This window comes from Struthio camelus, chromosome 2, assembly GCF_040807025.1.
Source record: "Struthio camelus isolate bStrCam1 chromosome 2, bStrCam1.hap1, whole genome shotgun sequence".
Taxonomy (NCBI): domain Eukaryota; kingdom Metazoa; phylum Chordata; class Aves; order Struthioniformes; family Struthionidae; genus Struthio; species Struthio camelus.
In genome coordinates this window covers 164,574,544-164,595,654 of record NC_090943.1, presented here as the reverse complement: position 1 = coordinate 164,595,654, position 21,111 = coordinate 164,574,544, and the positions used below count along the sequence as shown (strand labels likewise).

At 43.2% G+C, this 21,111-nt stretch overlaps 2 long non-coding RNA genes across 3 annotated transcripts in view; one reads left to right on the top strand and one right to left on the bottom strand.

Annotated features, from left to right (window-relative positions):
- LOC138066096 (uncharacterized) overlaps window positions 1-15,038 on the top strand; it is a 34,556-nt gene extending 19,518 nt beyond the window's left edge. The window contains exons 2-3 of one of the 2 annotated variants that reach the window (XR_011139340.1): window positions 1,210-1,311; window positions 10,311-15,038. This is a non-coding gene — a long non-coding RNA (uncharacterized lncRNA). The remainder of the gene's footprint in view (window positions 1-1,209; window positions 1,312-10,310) is intronic. The other variant, XR_011139339.1, reaches the window with a different exon arrangement.
- On the bottom strand, window positions 13,792-19,914 carry LOC138066095 (uncharacterized). Its single transcript, XR_011139338.1, has 2 exons — window positions 19,771-19,914; window positions 13,792-18,484 (listed from the first exon to the last, which is right to left on the bottom strand). It is a non-coding gene; the product is annotated as an uncharacterized lncRNA (long non-coding RNA).
- Window positions 19,915-21,111: the final 1,197 nt, after the last annotated feature.

The window sequence follows — 21,111 nt, the reverse complement described above, 5'->3', positions numbered from 1 at the left end:
TAAGTGATTCCCATGAAGCTCTGTAGGTTCTTTATTCCTTCTATTTTAAAACTCCCTGTACTCACCTTTGTCCCTTGAACTTATGTGGGAGATTTTTTTATTCTCCAAACTGCCTTTCTGCTTGCAAGTAAAGAAAAACTCAGGTGATCTCTTCACACTAGCTCGGATGTGGGTAGAATGAAGTCACCACGTTTAATGACTCACCTTGCTAGTGCAGCAGAAATGAGACACCTTTTTTGTCATCAAGAAACATCAAGATATAGCAGCTTCCTCATACCAGAACCATAGCAACAGTATATGCAGTCCACATGTACTAATACCAAAAGCAACACAGAACAACTCAGAGCTAAAGGATTAAGAAAGTTAGGATTATTCAAGCTGGGACTCTTAAACCATTTCTGAAAGATATAACCCATGACGTCTGCAGGCCTGGTTTCAGGTTCTGAGCACATGACAAAGGTGAAAAGCAGTAGCAGCAGTGAGACTGCATATAGTAGAGTAGAGGTTTACAGAGGGATTGCTGAAGAGCCTGAGGAATTAGTGAAACATTTTAGGCTTGATCTTAGGATGTGTGGAAGTCTCTGAGCCTGAGGTGGATCAGCTGTGCTTTCCTGTATCAGGAAAATACTATCTTGGCTTCTCCAGGTCTTGAATATACTCCATTCCCAAGTAGAGCATGACACATTTTTTGATACTGCAGATATGGAGCAGGAGGATGCGTGTGTTCTCATGTCCTCAGCTCTACTCATTTGTAAGTTGAAAGGAAAATAAACATTTTTCAGATGAAACTATTATTGTTACTACTTTTGCTGTTGGTCCCCACTAAAAACGTTTCTTTTTGAAAGGTAGAGACCCTGTATGAGTTGGGATGGGAAGTCTAGGCCTTGTGATCAGACTGGTCAAGTGATTGAATATTACTGCAAGTCAAAAATGACAATATAAAACTGATTAATAATCATCAGTGGAGCCCAGACTGAAGCCCAAGTTTCCTCTTTGCTGTGCAAGCACCCAACCGCATAACTATACCATGAAAGCCACTGAAGAAGAACTAAATTCAGTAAAGCCCAAGAGGATGAACTATATTAGCACAACTATTAGCACAAACTCCAGTGAGCAGAACTTTGCTTTGACAACTGGCATTTGAGGAACTTATCAGTTGCCAAGCAGTTTTTTCCTCCTCCTTTTTCTCTTCATTTTCTTTCCTTCCAGGTTTGTTTCTTGAATAAAGTAGTGCACGGCCTGGCTCAATGGACCCAGAAATCAGTTTTGGAAAAGTCACTGTAACATGGGAGTCTGATTTCTCTTAAATAAGTAAGTAGCTTCAGTCTAAATTCTTCCTGAAAAAGGTTTTTTTAGGAGGGGAAAAGCATTCATCAGGGTTAAGGAAAGAATCACTCCGAATCAGCACTCCAGACCCTGCTTCTAGATGCCAAGTTTTCCCAAGACAGCTGCAGATCTAATACACATCTAAGGCCAGGCTCCTGACAGCAAGCCTATAACAAACTACTTTACTCCTACATCTGGATAGAAGTGCTACAGCCAGTCCTTTAAAGAGCATGGAGAAAGGAACATCTTTCAGAGGCTATCAAGCTGAGCTATCTTTAATATATTCCATATTTCAGTGACATGTGTATGAGAAATATACTCTTCATCTGCAGAATTCAGGAAACGTTAGGATGTAAAGATCTATACGTGTAGCCTGGGATACTGTAAAGGACCTATGAATATGGAGGAACAGATGCTTCAGGAAATTACCATATGAATGCATGGCATGCATAATACCATATAAAAATGTCATTTATGATGATTATGTCATTTTTGTGGAAACAAAACCTGCCACAAATAGGCTGGAATAGCAATATTCAAATCCTTCAGAAATGCAAAGCTTCTCCAGTGTTATCTGATAGAATAGTGGTCTCTCTGCAATGTAAATACTGCCTGAGAGGACGAAAGTTATGAAATATGGTCTCAGGTCTCTTAGTTTCCATCGAGAGTCTCAATTAGGATTAATTAACATTCCTGTAAATTGGAATTCAATGACGGGCAAAGAAATGTTTAACCTTCAGTGCAAGGAAGCTGCAGGTTACCTGCACTAGCTGTTATCTAGTAAGTAAATCTTGCCTACAGCAAACTTTCTCACAAGAATTTTCTGGCAGTCATGCTGTTTTTCATCTCTTCAAAGAGCTTCACCCAAAGAAACTGAAAAGCTTTGTCAGGAGAAAAAGAAATTCTTCTTCCTCCTCCCGCCACGGGTTTGCTTTCCATTCAGGCTCCTGGAGGTCCCCCACACTGAGTCCTGAGTGAGGCAGGACAGATCCTACCACCCCTTCTAGCATGGAGCATCTTACTGAACCAAATTGTGACTGAATAAGTCACTTCTATGGAGACTGAGTAAAGCACTAAAAAAAATAATACAGTGACATGAAATCCTGGCTTTTTGCCCTTGTTAACAGAACTCTCAGGAATGTCAAGAGGAGCTGGTTCTCTGCAGTGAGGAAAGACCAACTTTTCTGTATGCAATATCTTAGCACACCTCCTGTGAAATAAATAGCAAGAAGGTAAAACCCTAGCAGACGTTTCAAAACCTACTTACAAGTGTATAATTTCCATCAGATCTTATAGGTTTTATATACAGAGAGAGCAATCCTTTGAAATTTAGTTTTCTTCAGGCTCCAATTCCTTTGCCTCCCTCCCAGGGGCTTTGTTTCAGGCCTTTTTCTATGAGAAGCAGATTGAGCCTCACCTGCTGAGAGGACTGGGCTACTCCCTGCAGGATTCCCTTAAATTGAATCCCAACTGCATTCCTGAAATACTTGCTGAGTGGATCAGACTTAATATATAGAGGATTTTAGACTTATCTGGTATGATACCTGCTCTGCTACTTGTCTGTGGTCTCCTCTCTCTCGTACTTTACCTAGGACCTTCCACTCTTCCAGAGCAGCTAGAAAAATGCTGGTGGTGCCACAGTACGCAGGATAATGTCTTCCCCCAGTAACTGTTCCTCATGAAGCCTATTAAGATGGGATGTGTCCCTGCCAGAATAAACTCTTAATACAGACTACTACAAGCAGTCGGCTGAGGACGGAGTTCCATCCTGTTAATAAACATTATTAATTAATAAATTAATAATCAGTAATAATAATTAATGATTAATGATTAGTAATTCATGATTATTAATGATCTTCTTTTCAGTGTATAGGAGAAATAATCCTTTCTTGGCATGGTGTGGGAGAGGGGAGTTTCTGCATATGCACACTGTGGGAAGTGTGCATACACTTAGCACCTGCAACAGACCTCAGGTACTATGGTTGTGATTACAGCTTGCTGGGAATCTTCTAAGAAAACATTGTTTTTCGTGGGAAAACATACAGGCATATAAACTGAAAACATTCTAGCAAAGGGTAACTAAAGAATTCATCAATGCAGACAGATGTGTCAAGAAAAAACCCTTCAACTTCACCTGAAATACATTTTTTGTGTGTTTTTCTAAATGAAGAATTCTGGATTCCCTGTTCCAAACGGGCTTTTGTTTCGTAAGGCAGAGTTGCTTGCTGGAGCTGTGGTTGCTTTGTGCTACACCCAGCCTGGAAGCAGCCCTCAAAGATTAGGAAACCAAAGGTCTCAGGAGCTCCAGTGCCCTTTTCTCCTGCTGGCTTTTGGCCAAGGTCTCAGCACAGAAATCTTGAGGTTTTCCTACCTGGGAGACTCCTGGGTAGCAAGTCAGTGTCTGAAGGGACAGGCAAGAGGAGTGTTTTTTGTGGAACAAGTGTGGAGCAGGCCCTCGGTATGGAGCTGGAGCAGGAGGAGGACCAGACTATGCCTGATGGTACTGTGAGGTCCTACCTCAGCCTGCCCGGCCCTATGGAGTGCCCTCCACCTCTGGGCAGGACGGTGACAATAGGGTGAGGGATGATGGGAAAGGTCCAACAAGGCAGGGATCAGCAGACTGAGGAAATCAACCTTGCAGCTGCATTCGAAGCAGCAAAACTAGACTGTGAGACACAGAGTGCAGGGAAAGACATCCGTTACTAGATGAGCAAACACAGTTGGAAAAGGCTGCCTGTTTCTGGACAGCAGGCCCTTCACCAGGTTACTAGCATGACCACAGGCTAACATGCTTTGTCCCAGCTCTAGCAGGAGGAAATGTTTCCTCTTTCTACAGCCTTTGACTCACTTATATTTGAAGACCTGCATGTATATCATGTCACCTCCGAAACGGCACTCGGCCATTCGAAGCTTCACAAACCCCTAAGAGCAGTTCCCTACCTGGCATTGAACACTCCAGCATGTCTACATGTGAAGTCTTCAGCAGGTTTGCTTGCTTCACATATTCTGTGTTTTAGGAGCCTTTTTTTTGTTTTTATTTTTATTTTTCCAAGCACGCCAGAAAAATCAAACAACAGAAGCTCACTTTAAAACAAAAAGAAACCTTCTAGTCCTGTGCCTCTGCAGGGAACAAGGGAAAAGGAATAATTATCTCGGACCCAGGGATGACTCTTCTTTCTGCAGCCCATATGTCTCAGTCAGTGCCAATGATAATTCCTCTTCCAGAGGAATAAAAACCTGAAAGATAGCTGCAGCTCCAGCATTTCTGTCCCAGCTTTAGGGGTGTTGTTAAGAGGCAATCAAACAATAAGTCTAATAAGTAAATCTTGTGACTTGCTTTCTCCCACTCACACTTACCAGATCCAGCAAAGGATATAATAACGTTCATTGTTCTGGCTAAAAATAACACAGGGGAAGCAATACTTCCCCTTAGCTGAATCAGTCTGAGGCAGCTTTTTTTTTTTTTATTTTGTAAAAGAATGGTGAATCCTGGACATTACAGGACATTTCAGCTTCTGAAAAATAGCAGTGCAAGATCGCAATAAATGTGTGTCTGCTCCCATTAGGCCTGTCAGCAAAGGTCAGTGGACAAAGCAAGCAGTTGCCTAGGGTTTTAAAAAACCAGGAGAGAGGTGTCCTTCAGGAAAGGTTAGCCTTGGTCGGACCCTGATGGTTTGTTCAGGATGACAGAGCCCCCGCAGGCAGTGCTGTCCCAGTAAATGGTGCAGTTAAGCAGTTTGGTTGAATAAGTGGTGTGGCCTTTCGGTTACAGGCTGATTATGTGTTTGCATTGCGGCAGTAGCTCCAGGCACTGATAGATATGAACCTGGCTTCTGCTTCAGGTCTGAGAACATCTGACCTTGTTTCCTCCCCTGTCCCTTCCACACCAGGTCCTGCGATGGCAGAGCCAAGCTCCTGCACTGGCAGCTGAATTCTGGCATTTTGAAATCCACCCTGTAGGGTTGTTTTTGTTTTTTTTTTTCCCTGCTATCTTACTTCTCCCTCTCAGCGCAGTTGTTGCACAATATATGTGTTTTAATTCTGAACAATGTGATCCCTGTACATAGCTCTATTCTGCAAGCTGGGGTGGTTATTATTATGGCCACTATTAAATCGTAAAGGAGAGATAAGGCGCATGTTTCAAAGCAACAAAGGAACGGGATGGCAGATGCACAGAAACAGCTGGATAGTTACCACGTATTTATAGATAGATTTTCTTATTTGAAGTCAAATTTACATGTTTACACTTTTAACTCTCATAAACGCTTACAAGCAAAAAGCAAAGCACAATAAAGCAGTTCCTAACTTCAGGCTGGAGTTGAGCAAGCTTTGCCAGAACCCCAGGCAAACTGTATGGAGTGTGCCCAAGAGCTCTCTCAGCTTAGTAATCTATTACAAGTGATAATGAGAATTTAATCAATAATTGATTTCAGGGGGCTTTCACCAGACACCACTGATCTTTGCTCAAGCACATGACTGGTCTGAGTAAATACATGCAAGGAAATCACTCCAAGTATGGTAGTAGATTAAGTCTCCTGAACAGTAGCAGGGAAGTTAGTTTGTCTCCTAGCTGGCACCAAGATGGAAGGTCTAACTCTGGAGATATGCAAGATGAAATCAGCAGCCGCTGATCCCAAAAGGAGGCTAAAGCCTGCAGTTAGCCCCGTTTCTTTCACTAGTTCAGTCGTGGTCTCAGTCAACTCCCATTTCTTGTGCACAGGCACTTTGGGGAAATGCTACAAACTAGCATCTTGAGGAAGAGAAGCTTTCCTCCCTTAGGTGTTCGTTCTCAGGTGCAGTTTGAGATGGGCTTCAGTCACACAGAGACATTACATTCCCTTCTCACTTCAAGCCATTACTTCCCTGAGTTACTGTGTTAGTTTAGGGCACTGGGACAAATCTCCAAATCCAGAGAGGCTGGACCAGGAGAAATTTTTCTCTAGTGCTGGAGCTGCACAATGGACTGGGGCTATTTCATCAGAGAAAAGCTTTTTGCTTTCTCTGTGTCCTGATGCCCTAATAGAGAAAGTTAGTACTTGGTCTGAGCTAACAGAAAGCCCTGAAACTAGTTGCAGGGCATGCTTTACCTCACTTGGCCTCCAGCGTTGCAGGCTACCCTACACGTATGAGTAAAGATAGAAACTATTTTGGCTCTGCCAGTTGTTTTGCTGATTTCCATCACTTGTTGCTCCGCTCCCTTGCCTGTTCCCTGCCCCCTTCCAAGACCTACTACCTTCCCCATGGCACTATCCCACGCCATACTCACTGTACGTGGCTAATGTTCAAACCCCCCCATTTTCAGTACGATGCAGTGGAAGGACCGCTGGGCTGGCACCCTGGAGCCATGAGGAGCTGCTGGAAGCAGCCCTTAGTGCATGCTGGCACTGTACTTGGAGCTGGAAAGCCCAAGCTTTATGTGAAACCCTCTCAGGCTGCACCTGCTCACGGAGATGGGCTGCGGGCTCACAGTAGTGGAACAGCTGGAAGGAGTGGAGAGGTGGAAATGCCCTGGAGAGTCTTCTAATCTGCACCATGGAGTCCTCCTCAGCGTGGGAGTTTCTAGGCTCTGTCCTTATGAAAGTAACCAACACCAAATAAAAAATTGTTTAAACTTGCAAATGCTCAAGATAAAGGGAAATTCAGGTATAGGTAACCCTTTCTCCTAAAATCAAATATATACTTCCAATCAAGCCGAAGTGATTTCTTCATTTCCTTACCTTACCTTAAAAAACTTGGCAAGATGTTATGTAAGGAACTTGTTGCGTAAACACCAGTGACTCACCTTCATGAACACCACATCCCCAAATACTGGCTTCCGATATGGGGAAGCCTGGTAAGCTGAGTTAGACAAGATGTAGCAATACCTTGCAACTACATTTAAAATATCTCTTGCATAATTGCCTCTTGAGATGGGATCTATGCTTTGGAAAAAAGAGAATGCATACATATATGCATGCATACATACATACAAATATATATATATATATTCCATTGAGAAAGTGAAAATGAAAATTGTTGTTACTGGTTTTACTTTAGGGTTTAGCCAAATATGGAGTGTGCTCCATCACACTGGTGATGGAATCAGGTGCGCGAGTATAACTGCTTCTTACCAATATCTTGAATGAGTGCTGTGCAGCCCATAACACTACAGACGATCTGATACGTTGAACCGGATCTTGCTCAGCTCTCAATGCTGACGCTCAGCGTAACTCGTCCTGTGATCAGAAGTCCCCCATCAGCACTGAGGTCATTACCAAAGTTATATAAACACTTTCTAACTCTTACCCTCCTACTCCTCCTGCCTACCCCTCCACGCTCCAAACCAAACAATTCCCCCTTCCCATGCTATATTAAGATCATATTCAGAAAAGCCAGTAGATTATCCTCAGGATTAAGTAGCATTAGTGCAGTGTATTAACACGTTGCTGCTATGTTTATATCGGTGGCACGTTTATTCACCACAGGCACTAAATGTTCTCTGTGGCTCCCTGAGCAGGGAAAGATGGATGGCATACCAAAGCCATGTATTTAGAGGCTGTGGAGCAGTCTAGCTGCAGATATATTAGGGAATTTGCCTCAGGAATGTAAACAGATCCAGAAGGTTATGAGATCCAAAGCAATTAGTTTTAATGCAAACTTCTCTTGCATGCACGCACATGCACGCGCACAAATACCTGCTCACATCCCCTGGACCTCTACACCTATGTACAAGCACACTCAAAACAGCATGGCTAAGGCCCTAACAATAGCTAGTGCTCCTGCCAAAGAGATGACAATTTCATACTTATTTGCGGTGGAGTGGGAGGTCATTCACTGGTCAGACAAGAAGGTATCCATTCATCATGCAATATTGAAGGCTGAACTGGGTTTAGCTCTAGTGCGTGGAAGCTGTACATAAAATATATCTGAGGAGGATAACATGGTTAAATAAATTTACTGGAACGAAAGAACAATATGATCTCGGGAAAAAAAAAATCTAATCTTGTCAGGCATTTACTGGGGCCTTGGGTCATCTTAATCTTCCAGTGCAATTTGTTTACTCCCTCTATTTTTGTGTAGCTCTCAGCTACTCAGATGAAATACTTTTACATGTCCTGATCAATTAGTTCTAGCCTTAAGCTGTACTGTCCGCTCTTTTTAGGCTTGAACTGCTTCAGGGATACACTCAGAACACTGCACCTAAAATTTTTGAGTGTGACCCTTTGGCAATAAAGGAATGAGGAGTAAGAACCAGGATTTCAGTAACTGTAGAAGTTCAATAATCTCTGAGCACCACCCAGACGGATGGTACACAGATCAGCTTCTGCACATGCGCAATCAGGTACCTACTCCCTATGCTCAGTCGCAGTCTTGACACTACGTTGGACACCAGTTCAACTTGACGGTCCTGCACCATTTGGTGTGCCAGACTGGACTTTTGTTATCCTCAGAAAAAGAGGTCTCTTGCTCAGAAAAACAGGCCACTCCCTTTAAAAAGTAGTGCTCTTGGTGTCCACCTTTTATACAATACTGTGTGGTTAAAGCATTTGCTCAGGAAGTGGGAGGCCTCAAGTCCAAACTGAGACTTGACCTAGGATGGTTCAAATCAGCAAATACTAAGCAGCATGATTTAGCAGGCTACAGACTACTGTGTGGGGGTATTCATCCCCCCACCTACTAGCAAGAGCTACGTTGCTGTATAGGGTGTTGAGCCAGCGTCTTAGTGTCGAAGAAGCACGTCTAAGTCCATTTTGGTCACAGCACTCCAAAAGAGGAGATTATTTAGTGTTCTGCTCAAAACGTAGAGACCACTGTCTTCAAGTAAGGCAGCCCCAACCGTATTTGGTGCGAGACTTTGTGCATTACACGCTCTTTGAGAGTGTTTAAGGGGCTGGATCTTGCAGGCAAACTTCTGCTGAACTCCCGGATCCTGATGGGTGTAGGAAGAAGCTGAGCAGTGATTACTCAGTTTGGGCAGCTCTGGATAGGCACCTTGGCTGCGAGAGGAGAAGACACAGGAGTGCACGTAGATTGAAGGTGAGGCTGGAGGATGTGGCCTCACCCATAACACCTCATCCAAACCAAACAGGCCAGCCTGCTGGGGCCTTGAGTGGCTGAGAAATCATGCCTGACAAGTCTGATAAGTTTAAGCACCATAAACGTAGAAAGGCTATTGGTGAATTTTGGAGCCTTAGCTGTTTCTGTCCTCTACCACATAAAATCAACAGGAAATTTTCCTTTTATTTTGATGTAAAGTGGACTGAGTCCTAAGCAACAACCGCAAGGAGACCGCAAGGAGACCTGGGACTCATTCACTCATTCTCTGCTGTGAGAATGAGTTTTTGAGCTTCAAAGTCTATTTCGAATACAAATTTTCTTCAGTCTCAATTTCAGAGTTATTAGGGTTCATCAGAACTATTAGGGTATATTTAGACCAAGGAATCCAAACGTCAGGGCATTTACTATGATCTAGAGTTTTTCTATTGAAATAAGGAGTCAAAATAATTTCATAGCAATTAATTACATATAGATCCAAGATTTCAGTTTATATCCATCTTACATTTGAATTTGGCCATTTGCATTCCCATCATGCTTTAATTTCACTCTTTTTTTTAATGGACTAGGAAACTTGCTGTGTTTAATATATTTTAAATGAAGTGAATTAATTTGCTGAAACAGATTAGTTATTAAAATGAAATGTACTTAAAAGGTTATAACTCTTGTCAAAAAAACAATTAGTTTTTGATAAACTGCTCCTAAAAAATTGTTTGGAGACTGCTCCTAAAATATTGCATATCAGGAGTTACCAAACACCATTCTTTCTTTTTCATATTTGCTCGTCTTGTTAAAAGTATTAAGAAGCTTCTTGTTTATCTACAAGCTAAGATAAGATATGGGAAACTCTCGCTCTGATTTTGTCTGGGAAAAACAACATTTTTTTTCTTTTTTTTTTTTTTTAAATCTTGTTGACTTTACAAATAATGTGTTTGGTGTATGCCTTGCAGGGGTGGCATCTAGCAAAACCCTCATCTCAAGCACCTGTGCAACTGCTACGGAGAAAGATTGGAGGAGGGAGGAAATTCTACACTCTCTCCAAAACAGAAGGACAGAAAACTGCTTCTGCTCCAGAGCAGTATCTTCAGAAGGACGCTGAGCAGCCAGTTCTAGCAAGAGGATAATCCCAGCATGACTATGGCAGGAGATTTGCCTATACAGACACCTCAGGAGACACCGTACCAAGTTTTTGCAGTGTTTCCTGTAGGTCCTGTGTAATGCCTGGGCCTGCAGCAGACAAGTGTTCGGGTGGGTGGATGATGTTGGTATTTAGAGGCACATGGAGGTGTGAACTGGCACAGCAACTCCAGCAGCTCCATGGCGACTAGGTGGAGACTTTTATCCCTTGGGCAATATGCAGTAGCTCATTTAATTTTCTGAGGGGTGGGCAACATTACATTTCAAACAGTACCTAAAACTGGTTTGGTTTTCTTGAAAGCAAGTTTCCAGGCAGAGACAGATAAAATCCATATTTTTCCCTGCTGCACGAAGGCGGAACAGTCCAGCTTCTGGCAGTCCCAGTCAGGCAGATACTACCTTCTTTGCGAGTGGCAATACAAGTGTAAACAAGTATTAGTATCATCACTGGGGTTTTTCTTTATTTTTCTAACTTCATGAAAGCGATGCTTGGTTTCTGAATGAGCTACTTGGAGCCTTTGGCTAATTGGATCCTGATTTATAATTTGCACTGAGGTCGTGCCTCGTAGTCCTGGCCGTAGCCCAGCATCTGGCTTTGCTAGCTGTGGTGAGAAGGCTGGAGGATGGACACGGCACCCAGGGGCTTGCACAGCATAGCTCTTTGCCACAGACACACGGAGCTGAACCTGGCAGGCTACGTGCTCTTCTCCCCATGCGGCACGGTAGGGATTTTTAAGCTGGGGCAGACAAAGGCTTTCCGTGTACTTCTTTTAAGCTAGCTGCTCGGTTTCACTGTCTGCTCTCATAAAAGGGGCTCGGATTATCTCCCGCTGTAGTTAGTAAAAGGACTCTCAAGGATGAGATTACCTAATTTTATCTACTTGAACTCTAGATATCGAATACAAACTGATCTTCTAGTCTCCCCGTGTAATCAGTGTGTAAACACTTTCGGAGGATGATTCAACCGTCGTGGACACACCTTTAGGGACGGGATTGATTACCTTGCTTAGGTGCTTTTGCGTTGCTTACGGATGACTGACCTGCCTTCTGGCAGAGACTAATTCCACTTTTCCTTCATACAGGATAAGTTCAAAAAAACTCCAAGACCAAGGCCAACTCCTCTTGCTTCTCCCAACAGTGCACTGCAGCGCAGCTGTCTCAGCAGCACACGGGAAAAGCATCTGACCCTGTGTCAGTTGTCAACATTACAACTCCCCCATTGACTCTGCCCTGGGAAGGGCCAAGCCTTTGTCTTTACAATGTGAAATTTTGCTGAGTGCCTGTTCATAGCTGTTATTCATTAAATAGATTCACCTGACCAGAGATCTGCCACAAACAGTCCATTCCTGGTACTGTTTTGTAAAGGCAGGGTTTATAGTTAGCAGAGCTGTTTATTTCATCTACAGTAGAAGCTGGGCTTCAATGTGATTGTGCAAGCACAGTTTAGGGTGCCTGCTGCCATGCTTTTAAAGCTTAGGTTTCCTTTTCGTTTATGAATTATAAACAGAGGGGGAAACCACAGTCAAAGTGCCAAGACTCACTCCAAATCATTGTTCTGAGTCTGAAGACAGCTATAACCGTCGACACCTGATGCTTTCCATGGTGTCACCTGCTCCTCCATCTAAACGTCTACTCAGAAGGGCTCAGACCTAAGCTTCATCAAGAATCACAACATTGGCAGCTTTTACTTTTCTCAGCTATGGGGTTTGGTCATAGAGGAGGCATGCGTACATGAGCAGTTTGCAATGGGACTTGCCTCCCTGCGGGTCCCCGGCTTCCTGTTCTGTCCACCATTGATGCTGGTACTTTGCCCTGTGACTTTTTTGGAACATTACAACTTCCTCTGGTTTTGCTACGTCCCTTTCCTGATATCCATTCCTCTTTTTGCTACGCTGTTTTGCGCTTCCGTTCCCCTCATTTCTTCACCCTGTTTGCTTTCCCTAGAAAAGATATACTTTCCTCAGAAAAAGCATGAACAACTGAAGTGTCACCCTCCCCTTCGGCTTGCTCAGACTAGACACCAAGCTAAAAAGTTGGTCAAACACTGGTGAAATTAATCCCATCCAAACTACCATTGCTCTTTAACCAGTAGCTCACTGATTAGTGTAATCTACAGCCTTGGAAACATAGGCTCATTGTCCCTATTTTCTTCAGAAGAGGTCCCCTCTGTCCAGAGAGTATTTTAATTAGTAGTCTACAGGGTAATTTTTTTGTACAACTGCTCCAATTATGTTTAATCTGTAACATTGTAAATGTAATAATTAATCAATGTTAAAACAGAGGGAACTTAACATTGTACCTTTGATAGCTTGATAGTTTTTGGTCCACTGACTCTTTCACTATTTTATCTTCTATATTCTGTGGAGCTAATCCTTTGCGGAAGATGGTTTGAGTTGTCGGGCATATGGGGTTCTGTTCCAGTGTTACCAGTTCTTAGATTAACCTTAGAAGAAACTCTTCAACATTCAAGGTCTCCATCCCAAGACCGGCATCCCAAGTCCATTGCAAAGGTCATCAGGGGTTACTGAAGCCAAATGAGGAGCTTGTCTTAGGTAGAAGGTGATATTGTGCAATGCAGTCAGGAGACCAAACAGCTAACTGCTGGAGGAGAGGTGAGGTTTGCCTGAGTGAGGACATCAGTGCATTCAGGAGAAAATCACAGAAGCCACGGGATATGGCCCAGTAATGTCTCACCAACACATAACCCACACGCTTGTCCTCCCCAAGAAAAAACCATTCACATTTCTAGTGTATAGTAAATTGCAGTGAAAATGCTCAAATGCAGGCCAGTCACACAGCCATCACTACAGCTCAGCTCAGCTGATGGCAGCTTCTCCAGCTGCTGTCCACAAAGGCTGTTCCACTGTTTAAGATGAAACCGTGTCACTTATCACGAGGCAAGGCAATGGACCCCGTTTTTTTCCTGCTCCTAGGAGCAGCGCCCACATCCTATGCAGGACACAGTCTTCACATAAAGAGTGATTTTCCCTCATCATGGTATGAATTGGCGTATGGCAAAGCATGAGGTAAAAACGGAGGCTTTTCTACATTGCACAGGCACATGCAAAAAACTTGCTGATCCTCTTATGAAGAGTGATGTATCAGAGGACAGTTGTACGCTTTGAACTAATAGTGAAGCAGAAAAAAGTGTCTAAGGCATTGGAAGTTCACGTTCTCCCTGAAATCTGGTACGCTAAAACTCTTGTTCACTACCAATACTCAGCATGTAATGGGAAGGTAGAACAGAATAATGCGTTTTTGACGCTTTCCAAAGAAAAGTATGAAATGCAATAGTCTTTTTCCTTCTTTTATTAAAAAGATGAAAATTCAAATCACATTTTGCCAGCAAAAATACTTGCAAACCTGTAGGAAGAATATAATAAAAATAAGCATCTCATATTCCTTGTGGCCTGGCTAAAACAATATTCTTTTCTTAGCCTTCATTATAAACAATATGAGGAGCAAAATCCAAAAGAAACAGAATTACATACTGATTCTTCATGTGACAAATAAATTTGAGTGAGACAAATAAATTTGAGTGAGTGCTTCCAAGTCATGAGATTGCCGCACAGGAGTTAGTTTTTTGGTCAAAGCCGGACATTGTCTGGCTCGATGTATTCCCTGTTCCAGCTATGTCCTGGTGAATGAAATACGTTCAACCACTTAGCTCTTTAAAACCCATGAGAGCAAAGAGCTCACAATGCTGCTGTCCCGTGTTCCACATTACTTAATGGCTTCTTGAGCGTCGCAGTTTTGCTTCTCACATGAAAAGAAATTGCCAAAAGTCAGATATATCTTGGGCCTATTCTTGTTTATTTTCAACTGAGACACAAATTGATCTTTCAAACACCTGCAAACAACAGGCAAATTTCTTGCTCAGGGATTCCTCATCTTCCCCATCTTCTACAGCAGCAGCCTCTGCCCACCAGGAAGTCCACATCTGAGACATAGAGCACTTTTCAGTGAAGCCTCAGTTTCGCTGAACCATCCTGGATCCATATGGCAGAGCAAAATGCCACTCAGAACTATCAGCTCAAATTTACATAGAGTTTCATGAGGTTAGCGAAGTGCTACACCCAGCCTCCAGAGCCCTTGCTTTTGGCAAGATGCACTTGTTGAAGTGAAGAGTTCAAGCATGGGGTCAACACATCTGAAGTGGTGCCAGACCACACCTGGCTTTCATTCAAACTCGTCAGAAGAGATCTCCATGCTAACCAGCACTTCAGGTTATAGCAGATCTACAATACAAAGATTTACTGACATAACTGTATTAATTTAGAGTGGGAAAGAAGCATAACGTGAACCAAAATAGCAATATCACCAGAAAAACTTTCCATGGAGAGGTGAGATAGACAAGTATTAGGGACCCATTTATATGTACGTTTATAGCTCATGTAATCTGGGAAGGGATTTGATCAAATTTTTTTTTCAACATGAGCTGCGTCGTCACTGGCTAAATTAACTGAGTGTTTGTGCTTAGACTAGTCCTCTTCTGAAGCTAGTATCTTGAAAGCATGAATCTCTAACATGCCAGCTGTTTGTCTTTGTAACAGCATATGCTATGCCTTTTTAGGCTGCAAGTGGTTATTATTGGTGCCTGACTAATTGTGCTGTAAGTAAATAGTATGGGTTTGTTTTTACTCTCCTTATACAAAGATTAACCTGATACAGATCACACAATAGATCTCCCATTGATATTAGTAGTTTTTTCTGTGCTGTTTGAATCACGCGGTCAAAACTGGTACTCTTTTTATTAGTTGCAGTTCTGCACAGACAATGTAAGTTTTGCTCATTTATGCCTCTCTTTGACTCTCTGAAGGTTATACAAAGGTGGGTAATCATCCAAGAGCCTTGTAGACTCAACCTGTTGGCAGTAGCTGGCCCTGGCAGCTCCGCTCTGCTTTATGGATTGAAGGGATCCATTGTCCTCGTGGCATCCATCATGTACATCCGACGTGTGTGCTTGACTACCCTCAACAGTGCTGGCAACAAACAGCAGTCTCTGTGTCACATTGCTTTTTATGCTTTTCTCCTTTGAGTCTCATTAGCTTAAACCTTTCTATCCCGCTTTCAGCAGCACCCCCACAATCGTCTGTGAAAGATCCTAAGTAGACCACCAGTTTCAATCTTCAGAGACATTCTCAGGCTGTTTTTTCTTTTCTCTGCTCAGAAATGTGCCACTGTAGGACAGATATCACATAATCCTGATAAGCAAAACTGCCCCCAAACTGATGTGTATTTTTTATTATATTTGTTTCAATAATGTCACGAAGATTATTCTTTGGGATTTTAGAACTGAAAATGAAGCATTTTGGTATTTAAGAAGTCAAAAGCGCTGAAAATTTTTAATCAAAGACACATATGGGGGGGGGGGGGGGCAAAGGGGAGGTTTTATGGAATTTTTTCATTGGAAAAAATGCAGGCAGCTTTACTGATACAAATACCTCCACACACATGTGATCCCTTTTTGGGAACTAGCGCTGAGGAGAGAATGGAATAAGAGAGTAGGAGCATAACCAGATCTCCCTTGCCTTAAGGGGAAGATTTCCTTGTAACTGTAGGTTTACAGTAATGCTTGGATAGGCCTTGCACGGGCTGTGTTCTCCTGAGCACCTGGGCAGCCAGCGAAGAGGCAGCAGAGCCACACTTATGTCAATGTGGTAGGAGGAGCTGGCTAGGGAATTAGAGAGTCTGAATTGTCCTATTAACTCACAAGCTCTTCCACAGCCTCCTTGCCATCCATGCTATCGGGAGGGGGAATTGTGGTCACAGTGGCCACAGACTGGCTTCCACTCATGTCCACCAGCTCCCTGGATGCCTTCCAGTACTGGTGGGTGTTGTCTGCGGTCGTCTGCTTGTTGTCCCCCTCTGGTGCACTCTCCTCTTTTTTCTTGAGCAGTCAGACCTCACGTCCTCTCCTTCTTTCTGTGCTTGTCCTGTATAATCAGCTATTTTTCTCTGCCGTGTTCTTTTCCATGCAAAAGGGCCTGATGGAGAGTGCCAAAGGACTCCCCGTGTCATGTGGGATGTAGAGGCATGTGATAAGACATGTGTGTGGAGGTTTGGCTAATGCAATGGCGGGGACAAAGAGGAGAGTCTGTGCAACCCCTTGGTTGCTTGACCCATCTGGGAGCTGTGCAACTCACCTTCAGCGCCCTGCCCTGGTCCTCCTCCAGCTTACAGAAATGACTCACTGCATGTGACTGTCTATCTGACAGGTCACGTATGACTCCCTGTGGTTTGCTGACTACCTGATTACAAGATGCATTGGCTTGGCACACAGGTTAACAGGATGAGTGATGCTGCACTACACTGTGAAGTACAGGAGAGCATAAGGGAAAAATCCGTAATCTTGGCCCAGGACAGTGATTTGATCGTTTGATGGAGGAAGGCAAAGGTTTGACGACTACCTATATGCAAACAATTTTACGGCGTAGTGCCTATGCTGACAACACTCCATGTGCATAGCCATGTTTTTACATTGTGCATTTGGCATGGGCATAGGCATTTATTAACATATCACAGCTGCCTTTCAATTGAGAGCTACTGGTCTGTGACTTTAGAGAAGTCTTTCACAGGAGCTGTGTATTTAAAAATGAAACAGCCCCATATTTTTCTTTTCTCTTTGTAAACCATTCTGAAAATGTGCAAAAGTAGGGAGGTGTGTAGACATGTTGTCTGTAAATGGAAGTGTTTGTTCTCCTGCCTGGGCTTAGCAGGGGCTGCTTTTTTATTGTGTGCATGTGTTTCTGTATGCATGTGAAATGTGATCACAATATATGTTCAAGATAAGGAACGAAGTCACTGATGTCCAAATGATTGCTTTTGACTGGTTAATAAGTATCTACATGACAAACAGCAAAGTTTGATGGAAAGGACGATTATACATGAAATAACCTAGGCAAATGATAAATATAGGATGAGAATGTTAAGATGGTGAAACGAACTGACACATTTTTTGCTTCTCCCAAGTAAAATTAGATAGCTTATGCTCTGGGTGATCAGACACAAGAAAACAGGCATTTCTATCAAACTGAACCGGAATAGTGATGGGCTGGGACCTGGTATTTCAGCTCTATAACCTTCTTTCCAACTGCTGGTGATGTTACTAAACTTCAGGGAGCTGGGCTGCAATTTCCTATGCTGTTTCCTTGCCTTAAATGAGTCTGAACCTGGAAGTTTGAAACTTCAGACTTTTTGTTTATTTTTCTTGTGATTTTAAATTCCTTTGAGTTTCTTGTAGAAATCTTCAGCCAAAATTATTTTCAAAGGCCTCAAAAAGGGAAGGAAGGAAAAGAACAGAAAGAGAACAGGGAGGGATAGGCCAGCCACACACAGAAAAGGAAGACACCATCCAGCAAACAAACAAAGGAAAGGTCACTGCCCTGGAGCAAAAGCCGCACCATAAGAGGAGACTGAGAAGAGAGCAGTGCAGTGAGACAGAGAAAGGAGCACATCCACCCTCCAACTCTGCTGGTGCAACAGGGAAGATGAGGCTCATGAAGAATATAAACTTCCCGTTTTGTTTCTTTTAAGTAGATCAATATCCAGCTGCAACACATCCTTACAGCAGAGATTAGGAAATAAAACTAATCTGCTTCATATGGGCAGCAAAGAAAATGTGTTTCCAAGCCTACAGTGGAAGGGAGAACACGGGAATAATAAAACCTCTATTGTCTGCTCTACCATAGATGTGTAAGATGATCTTGAGAAAGCCATACTGAAAAAAAGAAAAAATACTTCAGTCTCTCACAGGAGGGCTGTAAAGCCTTATGGTTGCCACTTTTCAGCTACTACCATGTTAAACTTCCTATGAAAGTTTAAAGAAACATTTTTTTTCACATTTATTTTATGTCTTTTTTGCTGAGCACACTTTGAAAGCTACCTGACCCTGTGGCCTTCACACCGCAGGAGCTGTAGGATACTTATCTTTATCAGAGTTTTGCTCTTGTAAGGGCTGCAGTCTCCTGGTATTTCTGGAGAAGATCTAAAAAGATGAAATGAACTGCTTGAAACATTCACATGGTAACTGTCTTACAGACTGGCCAACCCTGACCGAGAAATGTGCCAGTCAGCAAGTGGAAACCTCTGCTTATTCTGCAGGGCTAAAAGGTCCACAGGGCAGAGGTTCAGGCCAAGTCACTGAACAACACTTATGCCTCTTTTGTTGTATCTGTGTGGTCTCTGATGGTAATCATGGGCTTTAGGCACTTCACGGTCCCCCTTCTTCCTGGTTATGAGAGGAGCTAGCAAACAGCCCCATTACCCAGGCCAGAAAGACACATTGGAGGCTGGTCGGCACATTCAGATTTTCTAGGGATGTTCCCTCAGCCTATTCAGCTGCCCAGCAAATCCTGTGTCCCCCAGAAGCCAGCCTTCAGCTTTACTGCGAGCAGAGATTACAGGTGCTTCACCTTGGGATGCAGCAAGTCGGCATTTCTGACAGCCTGGGGCAGCCCTCAGGTGCCACCTCCATCCAGACCTGGTGTTGACACCAGTGGTGTAAAGGAACTTGGCAAACACCCTCTGCGCAGGAGTGAATTTCCCTCTGCTTTCTCAGATGATTGCTTTAGTTAAAGCCTTTCTGGGACTGCTGCCTATTCCTTCCCTCCCCCCCGTCAACGCAGCACCAGTCCTTCCTTCGAAAGGCATCGCTAATGATGAGATTTCCAGCTGAAAGCAGGATTCAAGCCCTTTGTTAGGAACAGAAACTAAACACGCCTCATTGCACCTTATGAATTCTTTCAACGTACGGATCTCCTGTTACATGTTTATGTAGCTCGACACATGTGGCTGTCACCACGGTAAAGGAGAAAAGAATTTCCACTGACGTGGAGGCTCTCTTTTATCCTAATCTTACTGTTAAAGAACTGAGTTGCCTTTGGAAGTACTGTAACATTTATTTGTGTCACTGTAACGAGTTCTTTCCATCCCTTTCTCAGTTTACACTTTAAGCAGTTACCTTATTTTTATGGGCTCTGTTAATTAAGGGGAATAATCTTAATTTCGGTTAGTAAAATTGCTTTGTGTGCATGTGGGTGTGTGAAAATAATACCATATCTTATTTCAAACCTCATGGGGTTTCAGCAATTATTCCTTTAATAGAAAATCTCAAAAGTCAATAGCCTTATAATGTCTGACTCCTGGGAACTAGACTAAGGGGAAATTAAACATCCATCTTTTTACTTTAATGGTGTAAAAGTATATGTACAGATAACTCTGCCATTCTGTGCATAATCCCCCCTGCTGAAATACAGATCCCAGAAGACTCACCTAGCCCATACAAGGTAGATCCGGGTCCCACAGCCTCTGCTTGCTTGTATCAGCCTGCATAAGAATATGCAAGCAGGGTAGAGAGTGTATAGAGCAAGCAGGCTGTGCCTGGACTGTGCCCAGGCAGACATTTCCAGGTGCAAAGCAGCACGTCCCAGGAGAGTAAAGCCTCACCCACTTTTCAATATGCCTTTCTTCTTGACTGTTCCCTATCACATGCGATCCTGCCCTCCTTCAGCTCCCAGTCTTTTTTTTTTTTTTTTCTTGATCAAGCATATGCAAATACTGCTCTGAGTCACTGCTTCTGCAATAGGAGTTTCGTCTCTCCAGTAATGACTCTGAGTGAGTGTGTGCATTTCTGCTTTACGTGATTGTCTGCACGTCCCTTGGCAGACAGTAAGCATGTCTCCCAAACCAAAGCTCACATGTCTAATCACTTCCACTCCAAACTTTTGAGGCTGCGTTAAGGACAATATAATAACCAGTTTCTTGCAGGCTATGTTCTCGGGCAACTGGGAAATGGTCCAGGCGAAAAGAGCAGTGAATCTGCTTTCTGACATCTAACTCTTCGGAAGTTCAGGTTCGCACAAAACCTCCTATAGTCCACTGGGAGAAGTTAGATTGAGAGTGACCCTGACCTTCTGCACACTCCTGTATTCAGCTATGCAGGGAATCCTGCTCCAAAAACTGGAGAGGGTAGGACTAGGAGGGTTGGTTGGGTGCTAGGAAAATGGATCTGCCCACCTTGGGAGGTGGATGGCTTGTCACTGACTTACATTTGCAAACTAGACCACCACTATTTGAAGTTCACCACTTCTTGTCGGTAGAGGAGTTTGCATTTGGGCTAACAAGGAGATTTCAAATTCTGCAAGTCCTAAATTGCTCTTTGTAGGTAGCGTATATGGCAAATAACAAAGGAAACCATAGCAAACAGAGACCATCCAGGAGAGCCACTAAAGCAAAAGCAGCAGCATGTACACAACAGGACACAGAGACAGAGCACAGTCCAGCAGCCTTGTCCTTATACAGTTGGAGAAACATAATACAGACAGCAAAGAGGATTGAAATTAAATGAGAGAGACTCGTTCGTTCCTTCCCTGTTCCCAGTTTTCTGCTTTCAGTGAGTCCAGTGGAAGATGTAAGTAAACATATATCCTAACCTGGCACATTATGCTCAGAAAGAATGTATCTGAGCAGGTAATGCAGGAGTGAGCCTAATGATCTTCCTTCACACTTCAGCTCTCCGATATTTAAAATCACCCTTTTGCTTCCAACCAGCCATACATCCAAAGCAGGGAGGGTAGGTCAGGTAGGACAAGGTGTATGCTGTGATGTTATTTG